Genomic DNA, 13,014 nt, shown 5'->3' on the forward strand with positions numbered 1-13,014 from the left:
GATCCAGGTGAAAAGCATGAAGGTCGTCTTCATTCTTCCTTTTTGTCAGTCTTCTTCTTTTTCTTCCCCTGGGGTTCCTGCTGTTCCGGAGTTCTGGGGACACAAGCATAATATCTGTTATTATCTTGCTTGAGATCTCATATGTCTGTCTGTCTGTCCTTTATTGCCAATTACCCATTATGATTGACACCATCTGTGACTCCCTCATTTAAAAAAGAAAAAACGAATATTTGGACAGGACATCCGAGAAAATACTGACACAGTGCGAGGGCTAGTGTTTGAGGATGTAAATAGCATACGGAAGCAACCGAAGGGTCGCCAAAAACAAACAAAAGAATTTCAAACTGAAAGTGCCAAAATGGGGTGCGTATGGGCCGCGGCGGGTAGGAAATGGGTGGAATCCCCAGGTAGGCCGGTGATCAGTGCCACTTGTGCTCTACCCGAGCGTAGCTGACCAGAGGCAGGTCCTCAGGCAGGGCGGGGACCAGTGCCGTTTCTCCACTGCCTGAGTGACCAGCAAGAACGGGTAAGAATGTGGTCCTCGTGGGGGCTGCCTCTCGTGATCGAATCAGAAGAGTGGCTATGAGTGGTGTCTGTCGACAAACTAGTTCCTCTGAACGGTTGTCTGTGGACAAACTTGTTCCATTAACAGCCATTGGGCGTCAAAAGGGTGGTTGCGTGGGGCCATGAAAACTTTCAAATTCACAAACAACAAACATGTACGTTAAACGAACAAACATACAACAAACATGGTGCAGGTTCCATCAGAAAGGACACTGTATCGCTCCATCGGTTCCTTTTTGCCATCATCTGGACACCTCATTGCTCAGTAGCGAGCAGGGTCGCAAAGGGATTTGTTTGGTGGGAGTCAGACTCTATGTCATCATCTTCTCCCGGCTGCCATACTCTTGACTGGAGTAGTTTAGCTAAAGCTGATTGGGGCGAATTGGGGTTCATCTCATCATTACGGATGAGCCTGAACGGATTGTCGTGGTGCCAGAATTGTGTGTCGAGGTTGAAGCTGCTAGGTTGTAATCCGTAATCGTCGGGCGCTGGGTCTGGGTCAGGGGCTTTGATGTATGTGATTTTGCAGGGGTCACTGAAATCATGCTTGGATTCGCTGAGAGTGGGGCCTGGTGCAGGGGTGTAATCATAACGTGGCATGCTGTGGCTGTCGTCATTGCTGTCGCTATCACTGTCGCTGTCTCTGCTGGTTGAAGGGAGGGAGAGGCGGAGTCGTGCCTCTGGGGGTGGAGTTGAAGATGTGTCTGAGGACGGGCTGGACTGGCTGGGGGAGGGTATGAATGCCTCATCTGTGGGCGGGGCGTGTTCATCTGCTGCTGCGAGCGAGATGTGGTGTGCATGGTTGTTCTGCGAGCCGTAAGCCTTAAGCTGGTTCATATGAAACCATGCAGACTTGCCATTGGGATATGTGATCTTGTATACAGAGGGGCTTACTTTGTCCGAAATGGAGTACAGTCCGGAAAATTTGGGGGAAAGGAATGAACTGGGGTTGTATAGGGAAAGCATCACTTGCTGCCCTACTACAAACTTGGTGGCATGTACCTTTTTTTCGAAACAAGCTTTGCTTTGTTTCCTCCTGGTCCCAAGCCTCACAGCTGCTGCGAGCTGGGCTGCCTTTATGTTCTCAATCAGCTGCTGTACAGCATTTTCATGCGTGAGGGCGGTGACTGCGGGGCTGGCCAAATCCAGTCCTAATAAATACTCTGTCCCTTTCATGGGGCGTCCGGTCATGAGGGTGTGGGGGGGGGGGGGGGGGGTGTCCTGTGGATGTGGATACCGTGTTTCGTAAGAACATTAAAGCAAATGGGGGAACTGAGTCCCATGTGCTGTTGTTCTGTTGCACCATTTTCCTGAGAGTGGCTTTTAGAGTTCTGTTCACCCTCTCGACAATGCCGCTTGACTGGGAGTGGTAGGCTATGTGAAACTTCTGCCTAATTCCAAAGATTGTGAGGATGTTATTCATTACCTGTCGTGTAAAATGGGAGCCTTGATCAGATTCTATACTGCGTGGGAGGCCCCATCTTGTGAAGGTGTGCTGTGCTAGGATTTTAGCTGTTGTTTTGGCCATATTCGTTCTGGATGGAAAAGCTTCCACCCATTTTGTGAAGGTGTCAATGACCACCAACACATACTTATAACCATTTCTGCAGGGTGGTAGGGGTCCTATGTAATCTATCTGCAAATTCGTCCAGGGGCCATTAACGGGGCGGGTGTGACTAAGCTGAGCATTTCTTGCATATCTGTCCAGGTTGTTCTGGGCACAGGTCAAGCAATTTTCAACGTAGTGAGTAACATCAGCTTTTAAATCAGGCCACCAGCAGAGAGGTCTGAGGTGGGTTAGGGTGGGTTCAATGCCTTGGTGTCCATGATTGTCATGGAACTGACAAATAATCTGGTTCCTGTCCTGGCTGGGAACTACATAAATACCTTCTTTCAAAATCACACCGTCATGTGTGGTAATTGCGTTCTTAAACTTGTCATACGGGGTTGGAAAGGTTCCTTTTAAAACTTCCCTGCGTTTTTCATCTTCCTTCTGGGCTTTCGCTAGATCCTGAATGTTGGTCTGTGAGACCTGAACCGCGTGTACTGGGCTGCTCTCGGGGGGGGTTCCAAAAGTAACCATGCCTGGAACCTGCCTTCGCTAGGGCATCTGCTTTAACGTTACCAGGGGGGGAAGAACGGTGATGACTGCGAACCTTAATTAAACCGTATTTCCTATCTTTAGCTGTCTCTAGGATATGCCGGAGTAATGGGGCTGAGGGTAGGGGCTTTCCGTCTGCGAAAACGAATCCTCTAGTTTCCCACAGGGGTAGGAATTTCGTTAAACTATTACAGACATACAAACTGTCCGAATATATGTCTGCTGGGGTCGGAAACGAGTCGGGGTGATCTACAATGTACGCTATGGCTGCCAGTTCTGCTGCCTGTGAGCCCAGATGTCCTGGCAACTTTAGCAAAATCTCATCTAGGACGCATCCCTGCGCGTCCTCTACGTAAATGCCACAACCGGTGATTCTCTTTCCTTCCAAAGCAGTGGAGGAGCCATCCACATAAATTTTCAGGGGTACGCACGTGTCTGTGGGCTGGGGTCTCTGGGTGTATTACCTGCTTTCCTGGGAGCTGACTTAGGTATAAATGGGCCTGTGTTGTGTTTTGTGGTGATGATCACACACTCATGTGGGGTACCTGCATATTGCAAATTATCGGCGAGGAAAGTGTGGGTCTTGGTTCTTTTAACTGTAATGCCCCGTCCCTGTACAAGAAGGGTCCAACGGGCTGCGCGGATTTGGCTGACTGTGCCATCTTTAAGTCGACCATCTAGTAATAGCTGTGTTGGGGTGTGTTCAGTGAGAATGGTGATGGGGTTGAGTCCTGTAATGTAGGCGAAATATTGTACTGCCCAAAAAACTGCGAGCAGGTGCCTTTCGCAGGCAGAAAATCCTTGCTCAACAGGATCTAACACGTGTGAGGCGTATGCCACTGGGCGTAATTGGTCATGGCGTTCCTGGAGGAGCACGGCCGAAAGGGTTCGGTCGGTTCTTGCAACTTCGATTGCATACGGGGAAAGTGGATCTGGGATCTGTAATGCTGAATGGACCTGTGCTGAGGGCTCTTTTTAAAGCATCCACGGATTCCGTGTGCTGTGGAAGCCATTCCCAAGGTGCCTGTTTTTGAGAAGGTCGGATAGGGGCGCTGCTTTTGTGGCGAAACCATTGATATGGTTTCGGCAGTAGCCAACCAGTCCTAGAAATGACCGGAGGGCTGAGACATTATGGGGAAGGGGCAGTTTGACGATCGATTCAATTCTCTTGTGCTCAATCTCGCGTTTACCATGGGTGATTACTGTACCGAAGTAAATCACTATTTCCTGCAAAATCTGGGCCTTCTTGGGGTTGACTTTACATCCAATCTGTTTTAGGAGTCCCAGGAGTTCGGCGAGAAGCGAAATGTGCTCTCCCTTTGTGTCTGTCTGTAGTAGCAAGTCATCTACATACTGGACCAGACAATCGGGTGGGGAAGATTTTGCTAGTCCATTTGCCAGCTGTCGGTGGAAAATGAAGGGGGAGTTGTGGAAGCCTTGTGGGAGGCACATCCACGTATATTGTTGTCCCTGGAATGTAAAGACGAATTTATATTGGCACGCTTTATCCAATGGAATGGACCAAAGGCCGTTGCTAATGTCCAAAACCAAAATCTTTTTTGACTGGAGTCCCTGTTTGAGCATGGTCTCAGGACTTGTGGCTAAGGTGGGGGCTGCTACTGGGGTTACTTTGGTCAGTTCCCGGTAATCAATGGTCAGTCGCCATGATCCATCGGGTTTCCTGACGGGCCAAATTGGTGCATTGTTCGGGGAGGCTACTAATCTGAGTACGCCTTGATCAAGCAGACTCTCTATTACCTTTGAGATTTCTCCCTCTGCTTCTTGGGGAAAACCGTGCTGTTTTTGGGGTCTGGGGTCGGGACCTGTAATGCTCACCAAGACAGCTATCTTGCCACAGTCGTGCTTGCGCTGTGCAAATGCTGCTTTGCGTTGCTGCAGGACTTCCCTAACCTGTTTGTCCTGACTAATGGCTCGAGGGTTGAACCAGAAGTCTCCTACTGAGCTAATTCTGGTTTCATAGTCTCCAACTGTGAGCGTGGTGGGGGCTCATGCTGCCTTTGCCATTCTCCAAACACATTTATTAACTGGATCAAAAGAGAGGTTGTGGGAGCTCATAAAATCGATTCCTAGGATATGTTCAGCTGTCTGGGGTAGATCGACAAAAACTATGGGGTGTTTCGTCATAATGTTCCCTATTTGTATCGCTACAGGGGCTGTGATGTGTCCTTGTTACAAATGATCTGTAAAGCCGCTGAGTGTGACGGTGTCTGTTGTGGGCCATGTGCCTCGTTGAAACATCGTGGAGGAATTGAGCATGGTGCGGGACCCTCCTGTGTGCCATAAAAATTCTACGGGGTGTCCCCGGACTTTGCCTGCTACTACCAGTCTACCGGACTTGTCCCAAAGGGTGTCGCAGACCCAAGTTGGGAGCACGAACATCGGCAGTCGGTGCCGTTCATGTCTATGTTCTCTGAAAGAGCGCTAACGTTATGGATTGGTTTTGCCCTATTCTTATTTAGGGTGCCTGTCTGTTGCTTTCTCTGCTGTTTTTGGGGTGCTTGACACTCTCGTGCAAAGTGTCCTAATTGTCCACAGTTGTAACGTTCCTGGGATTTTGGTTGTGGTGGGCTGTTCCCGCCCGCATTTACCCATGTGGGGTTCTGGTGTGCTTTAACTGGATTCATGTCTGCCTGCTCTTCCTCGGGTTTTGCAAATGCGGTTTTACCTTGGACGGACTGTTCCCAAGTGCGGGACAATCTTTTCAAAACCCATTTCTTGTTGTGGGCCTCGTCTGAGGGGTTGTAATTTGCGCAAGCTCTCTGTCCTGCCTCTGTCGCATGAGAGACTAGGATTCAAGTCCATTTGGCCATATTATCTGCGGACAAATGGGCGCGGGCTAACTCTCCAAATACTGCTGTGAAATGTATCCACAAGCGTCCAGCAAATGCTGTGGGGTGCTCTGTTTTCTTTTACCTACACTTGTTTAGGCCTTCTACGGGGTCTCCTCTGTTGTAGCCGATCGCATCGAGGATCGCTGTGTGCATCTCTTGGAGTGTGCCTCCTCCTACATTCTGTAGGTCGGGAAGGGCTGCCATGACTGAAGGGTCAAGATTTAAAACTGTGAGCTTCACTTGCTCCTTTTCGTCCAGGCTGTACATGGTAGCCTGCTGTTTAACTCTGGCGAAAAACTGGTGGGCGTCTGATGTGGGAAGGAACGGTGTAATTTTTCCACATGCGTCCCGTAATTGGGTCACGGTTAACGGGGTTGTATATAGGAAATCTGCATTTCCTTCTGCTGCGGCCCTGCGGTGTGTGGTTACAGGGTTCATGGGCGTGTGTTCTGCCTGTTCAGTCGGGGGTTGGGGCGCTTTCCTTTTCTGTGGTCATTCTTTCGTACATGTCCGATGTACGTATCTATGGGCAATTTCCTTTAACTCCTGCCAATTGGGCCGTTTTCCTGGTCTAACTGGGGTCCAAACATACTTTGAAACCCATTCTGGACAGAAAGCAGAGATTGCAATTCTGCAATTTGCTTCCGGCACTTTGCGTGATCTACTGAGCTCTGCCTTTGTTCTGTCATGGAAGTGTGGAGTGCTCGTAGGGCTGCTTTTAAATCATTGCACTGTTTCTGCAATTGCTCTACCTGTTGCTCGGTTTCTTGTCTTACCAAGACCGCGCGTTGCGTGTCCTGGTAGGCCTTATCGTACTGGGTCTGAAAACTACTCAAATGGGCGAGGCAAGACTGGTGTGCCCACTTGGCATCATCCACCTCTCTGTCCCTCGCTGCTAACTGTTCTCTTAACTCCTTAGTCTCCTTTCAAATTCACTCACATCTCCCTCATTATTTCTGTCTCTCTCCTCAATCTCTCTACGGAGCGTCCTAATGACCTCCTCTGTGCCTCGCAGTTGTGCCAAGCAGGACACGATTGCCATCGGCTTGCGAGCTTTCCCAAAGCTCTTCTTATGGATCTCTGACAGGTTCTCCCACCAAGTATGTCCTGTACTCCCGGGACCTGTTTCGCCGTTGGCGCAGAATTCACTCCAAAGGGCCATCCTTTCCCTTTGAGATATTTTCTGATCTCTTCTTCCCATACGGGACACTGTCCTACTCTACTGGTCGCTGTGACCTCGAATTCTTGGGTGTTCATAAGGCGTTCCATTGCCTTCATTGCCATTTTCTCTCTATCTCTGGGTTCTCTACTGAATTTGGAACAGGGGGTGATAAAGTGGTGACACGGGTACGGCTTACGCTAATTTCCAACCTACAAAACTCCCGACAGTTTTACGCAACAAAATCTCTCAGGTTTACCTTACATCCCTGTTAGTACGCATGCATTAACACACTTCCGAATCTCGGAGGATTGATCAGTATCGTTCTCACACTTGTGGTTTTTCTGTTTCCAATTGGATTCCAATTCAAATTTGGGTTCTCCCCGAGTGACTAGGCCCCTTCTCGGTCGAGTCCTGTCAGAGGTCACCAGTAAATGTTGCTAATTGTGTTTCTCTCTTTATTTGGCTCTGAATATGGCGGTCCATATGGTCGCCTTCCTTAATTCTAATTACGTTTTGCTCTAGAGTCACCAAGTATCTTTCGATACCGCCACAAGGTTCAAACCGAATACTGATCAAAGACTCGATACACCAGTTAGTTAGTTCAAAGTCAAATGCTTATTTATTTACACACAGAGTTAAATATATTCATGCACAAATACTACAGATTAAACTATCACTACTGCTAAAGCCTATACTTAGTTTTGGGCGCCCACTCATTCAGAGGAACAATGGCCGTTGTTTGATTCTGAGGCTGCTGGGGTCGAAGTGGTGAAGGGGAACAGCTAAGGTTGTCTGTCTGGTAGCATGCGTTAACCTTGATTTACTTGTTCTGGTGCAGCTGTTGGGCAGGTCTCTCCTCGGTGAGAGCTGGGGCCAAGAGAGTGATTCTCTCTTAGGGGATCCTTCTTATACCCAAAGGGGCTTCGCGTGCTTTTGGGCGGGCCTTGAACTTGGCCCCAATTAATTGGGCTGTTTCTCGATCGTTCCTATCGATTTCCTCCAATAAAGGGGTGGGTGCCATGATGGCTGGGCGTGTCCTAGGTGGCTGTTGGCCTGCATTGTTCTGGTCTCCTCTGGCGCCGGGGTGTCTGCCTTAGTGTCGGTTACTCAAATGTTACTCTTTTGTTCCCGGAGATGGGCCATTAGTATGCTAATGGGTTTGCAGTTTTGGTCTTGTCTGGGAGCTGCGGCTCCAATATGCAGACAAACCCTGAACCTGCTTGTTTTCTCAGTATTGCCCATTTTCCCTGCAATCTTTGCAAAGTATCCATTTTGTAATCGGGAAGTGGCCATCCCAGATGGCTACAGACATGAGGGACAAGGAGAGGTAATATAGACTTAAAAGACAAATCCAAAGGGTCTGCAGGAAGAGAGGCACCTGGGTGCATGTGCAGCTATCTCTGAAGCTGGCAGGACATGTTGAGAGAGCAGATAGCAAATCATACAGGACCTTGGATTTCTTAAAGAAAGCCATTGAGTACAAAAGCAAATAAGATATGCTGAACCTATATACATCTCTGGTTAGGCCCAACAACAGCATTGCGGCCAGTTCTGATCACCACATTTTAGGAAAGCTGTGAAGGTCCTTGACAGGGTGCAGAGGAGATTGACCAGAATGGCTCCAGGATTGGGGACTTTAATTGCAAGATTAGGTTGGAAAGGCTGGGATCATTCTCCTTGAAGCAAAGGGGATTAATGAGAGATTTGATAGACGTGTACAAGATTATGACTTAGATAATGTAGGCAAGGAATTTTTTTTTCCAGTAGCTGATTGTCCAAGGACTAGGGGGACACAGAGTTAAGATTTGGGGCAAGAGGTGCAGGAGAAATGTGAGGAAGACCTTTTTATTCAGCAAGCGATAATGACCTGGAATTTGTTGCCCACCAGAGTGGTGGATGCAGAAATAACCAATGATTTCAAAAAGAATTGGACGGGCACTTGAAGGAAGTAAACTTGCAGGGCTACATGGACTGAGCAGGAGAGTGGAACTGACTGGATTGATTCACAGGGAACCAACATGGACTTGTTGAGCCAAATGGTCTCCTTCTGTGCTGTATACTATTCTAGTATTTTAGAACCGGTTTAGTTCAGTTGGCTGGACAGCTGGTTTGTGACACGGAGCGAAGCCAACAATATGCTTTCAATTCCCGTACTGGCTGAGGTTATTCATGAAGGCCCCGCCTTCTCAGCCTTGCCCCTCGCCTGAGGTGTGGTGACCCTCAGTTAAATCACCACCAGTCAGCTCTCCCCCTCAACCTTAATTGTTACCACCAAAGCTTGGCAACACCTAATCACTGCTTTCCCAATTTACCCTAATTCATTTTGGCTTTTTAACTTGGTGGCATGCTTCAGCATGGCCCTTCAACTTGACTTCCTAATAAAAACATAAAGGTTGAAAAATGTAACAACACCTGAAAACAGACATGAAGATCACCATGTGCAATTAACCCAAATGATGAACAAAAACTTCATACTGCCTGCTTATTGAAATGATTGTATCATTGCAATCATTAACAACTTGTGCTGTTGAGCGATGCATGCCTGAGCAGGGATAACCAATACTTGAAACGGTAGCAAGAATTAAAGCTAACCTGCACCTCTTAAAGGCGAGGTGCCTTTTGGCTGGAGCAGGTGCTGAAAAAATGACTGTGAACAAGGGAAAGCACAAGAATGGCACAAGATGGAGCAGTCTCCAAAATGTTCCGATGCTGCACTGGAGGTCAGGGTGCATGAGAGGGAGATCAATCATCAATCCACAGGGGACCATGAGATCCTTCTGACAAACTTTACGAAGGCAGAGTGATACCAGATAGAGATGGCTATCAATGCCAAAAACCTAGCCTCATGGGACTGGATGCAGACTTTCAATGATCTCATATGAATGGTCAAAGCTAGTGGCTTTCCCACTAGCTTCAGACACTGCTCAAAGCAAGACACCCCAACCACCCACCTACCACTCATCTCTATCAATCATGACTCTTATCATACAATCATAGAATTTACAATGCAGAAGGAGGCCATTCGCCCATTGAGTCTGCACTGGCTCTTGGAAAGAGCACCCTACTTAAGCCCACACCTCCACCCTATCTCCCAAACTGAGTAACCCCATCGAACCTGAGGGCAATTTAGCATGGCCAATCTACCAAACCTGCACATCTTTGGACTGTGGGAGGAAACCGGAGCACCCGGAGGAAACCCAAGCAGACATGGGGAGCATGTGCAGACTCCGCACAGACAGTCACCCAAACTGGGAATCGAACCTGGGACTCTGGAGCTGTGAAGATACTGTGCTAACCATTGTGCTACCGTGCCACCCATCTAATACTTATGGCTTCAACTCACCCCCACATACAGCTGGAAGCCTTACATCTACATGTCACAGCTTACATACACTGCCAGCTATTGAGACATGAAAGCCATATCACCTAAACACATCGCATCACATTCACACCTTCCTCTTCCTTGCAGGAAAAGGTGGCGTATAACTCGAAACAACAAGAATTAAACATTCTCACCACCTCCCCCACCTCCCCTCACTAACCTCCCCCAACCCATGACTGGACTTTGAGAGAGTGGAATCCATTGTGCTTGGAGTACATCTCAGGATAGATATGTAACGACATGAGTGCGGTCAACGGCATTCTGTACCCTGCAGGAGGAGTGTTGATAAGACCATAAGACATAGAAGCAGAATTAGACCACTCGGCCCATCGTGTCTGCTCCAACATTCAATTGTGGCTGATATGTTTCTCATCCCCATTCTCCTACCTTCTCTCCATAACACCTGATCCCCTTATTAATCAAGAACCTATCTATCTCTGTCTTAAAGACACCCAGTGATTTGGCCTCCACAACTTTCTGTGGCAAAAGGTTCCGCAGTTCACCACCCTCTTGCTGAAGAAATTCCTCCTCATCTCTGTTTTAAAGGATCGTCCCTTTAGTCTGAGATTGTGTCCTATGGTTCTAATTTTTCCTACAAGTGAAAGCATCCTCTCCACATCCACTCTATCCAGGCCTCGCAGTATCCTGTAAGTTTCAATAAGATCCCCCCCACATCCACTCTATCCAGGCCTCGCAATATCCTGTAAGTTTTAATAAGATTCCCCCTCATCCTTCTAAACTCCAACGAGTACAGACCCAGGGTCCTCAACCGTTCCTCATATGACAAGCTCTTCATTCCAGGGATCATTCTGGTGAACCTCCTCTGGACCTTTTCCAAGGCCAGCACATCCTTACTTAGATACGAGGCCCAAAACTGCTCATAATACTCCAAATACAGCCTTATACATCCTCAGAAGTACATCCCTGGTCTTGTATTCTAGCCCTTTAGACATGATTGCTAACATTGCATTTGCCTTCCTAACTTCCGACATGATCTCTAATATGCTATGTTGTGTGATTGTTATTGCAGGGTCTCCTGTCAAATTTAAGGCATATGAACATACCTATGAACATATGAATTAAGAGCAGGAGTAGGCCCCATTAAATAAGATCATGCCTGATCTGACTGTGGCCTCAGCTCCACATTCTACCTATGCCCGATGCCCTTTGACTCCCTTGTTAGTCAAGAATCTGCCTACCTCTGCCTTAAAATATTCACTGACCCTGCGTCTATTGTTCTTTGAGGAAGAGAGTTCAAATGATTCACACCCCTACGTGACAAAACATTTCTGCATATCTGTCTTAAATGGGAGACATTGTGGTAGAGGTTTTTCTTCCCCTCCATGGTGTGTTCTGCAGCAACAGAGATGGCTGGCCAGTGGTCAGCGGCAGGATCTTCTGGTCCCACCATTGTCAATGGGGTTTCCCATTAAATGCGCCCCTTGCCACTGTGAAACCCGAGGCAGTGGTGTGCCAGAACCGTAAGATCCAGCCAGCGTGAACAACCAGATAATCCCACCCAATATTTTTAAACAGTGTCTGCTAGTTCTACAAATAGAATCCATCCTATCAGCATCCACCCTGTTGATGCCCCTCAGGATCTTATATGTTTCAATAAGATTACCTCTCATTCTTCTAAACTCCAATGGATATATGTCTAACCTGTCCAATCTTACCTTGTAAGATAACCTCCCAATCTCATGTATCAGTTGAGTGAACCTTCTCCGAACTGAATCTAATCCTTTCTAAAATAAGGAGACCAAAACTGTACACAGTACCAACTTACTCAACTTTGCCTCATAAGTAAATCCCTCCATACCTGGGATCAACCTAGTGAACCTTCTCTGGACTGCCTCCAATGCCAGTATATCTTTCCTTAGATAAAGAGACCAAAATTCTTCACAGTATTCCAGGTGAGGTCTAACTAATGCCTTGTATATTTTTAGCAAGACTTCCCTATTTTTATACTCCATTCCTTTTGAAATAAACAACATTCTTTACGCCTTCCTCATCACTTGCTGTACCTGCATACTGACATTTGTTGATTCATGTACCAGGACACCCAGATCCCTCTCTACCTCATAATTCTGTAATCTCTCTCCATTTAAATAACAAATTGCTTTCCTGACAAAGTGGGCAAGTTCACGTTTTTCAGCATTATACTCAATCTGCAAAATTTTTGTCCATTCTCTGAACCTACCTATGTTCCCGTGCAGTCTCTTTGCACTTAATTCCCCACCTATCTTTGTGTCATCGGCAAATTTAACAAACATACCTTCGGTACCTTCATCATTCGAGTCAATTATGTAGATTATAAATATTTGAGCCTCCAGTAGTAATCTCTGTGGCCCTCCACTCCTCATATGTTATCAATCCAAAAAAGACCCATTTATCCATACTCTCCATTTCCTGTTAGCTAACCCATCCTCTATCCACGCAAGGCACAGTTTTCAATCATGCGTGAGTCAGCCTGCTTTTGGAAAGAATATCTTACATTCAGACAGATTAGTAAATGTAGTGAACACCCCAGATAAGTTCCCAGGAGCATAATCAAACAACATTTGGCATCGAGTCACATAAGGTTTGAAGAATGGACGCCAAATATTTGAGAAAAGAGACAAGTTTTAAAGAGGACCTTAAATAAAGATAAAGAGGTGGTGGTTCTTTCGGAAGGAAATTCCAGAGCTGTGGGCCTTGGTAGCTGAAGGCTCGACCACAAAAAGGGGAGTAAAGAAAATCAGGGGTGCACAAGTTAGTGGAGCAAAGTGATTTTGGACTGTTTTAGGGCTAAAGGATGTTATAGAGGTAGGGAGGAGTCATGGAGCATTTTGAAAACAAGAATGAAAATTTTTAAATCATTGCCAGTCGTAGGTAAGCAAACTCAAGCATGTTGGGTGAATGGAATTTGGGGCAACTTTGAATGAACTCAGGTTTAAGAAGGGGCAAGGGAAGA

Source organism: Scyliorhinus torazame, chromosome 3 (genome assembly GCF_047496885.1).
Source record: "Scyliorhinus torazame isolate Kashiwa2021f chromosome 3, sScyTor2.1, whole genome shotgun sequence".
Lineage (NCBI taxonomy): Eukaryota > Metazoa > Chordata > Chondrichthyes > Carcharhiniformes > Scyliorhinidae > Scyliorhinus > Scyliorhinus torazame.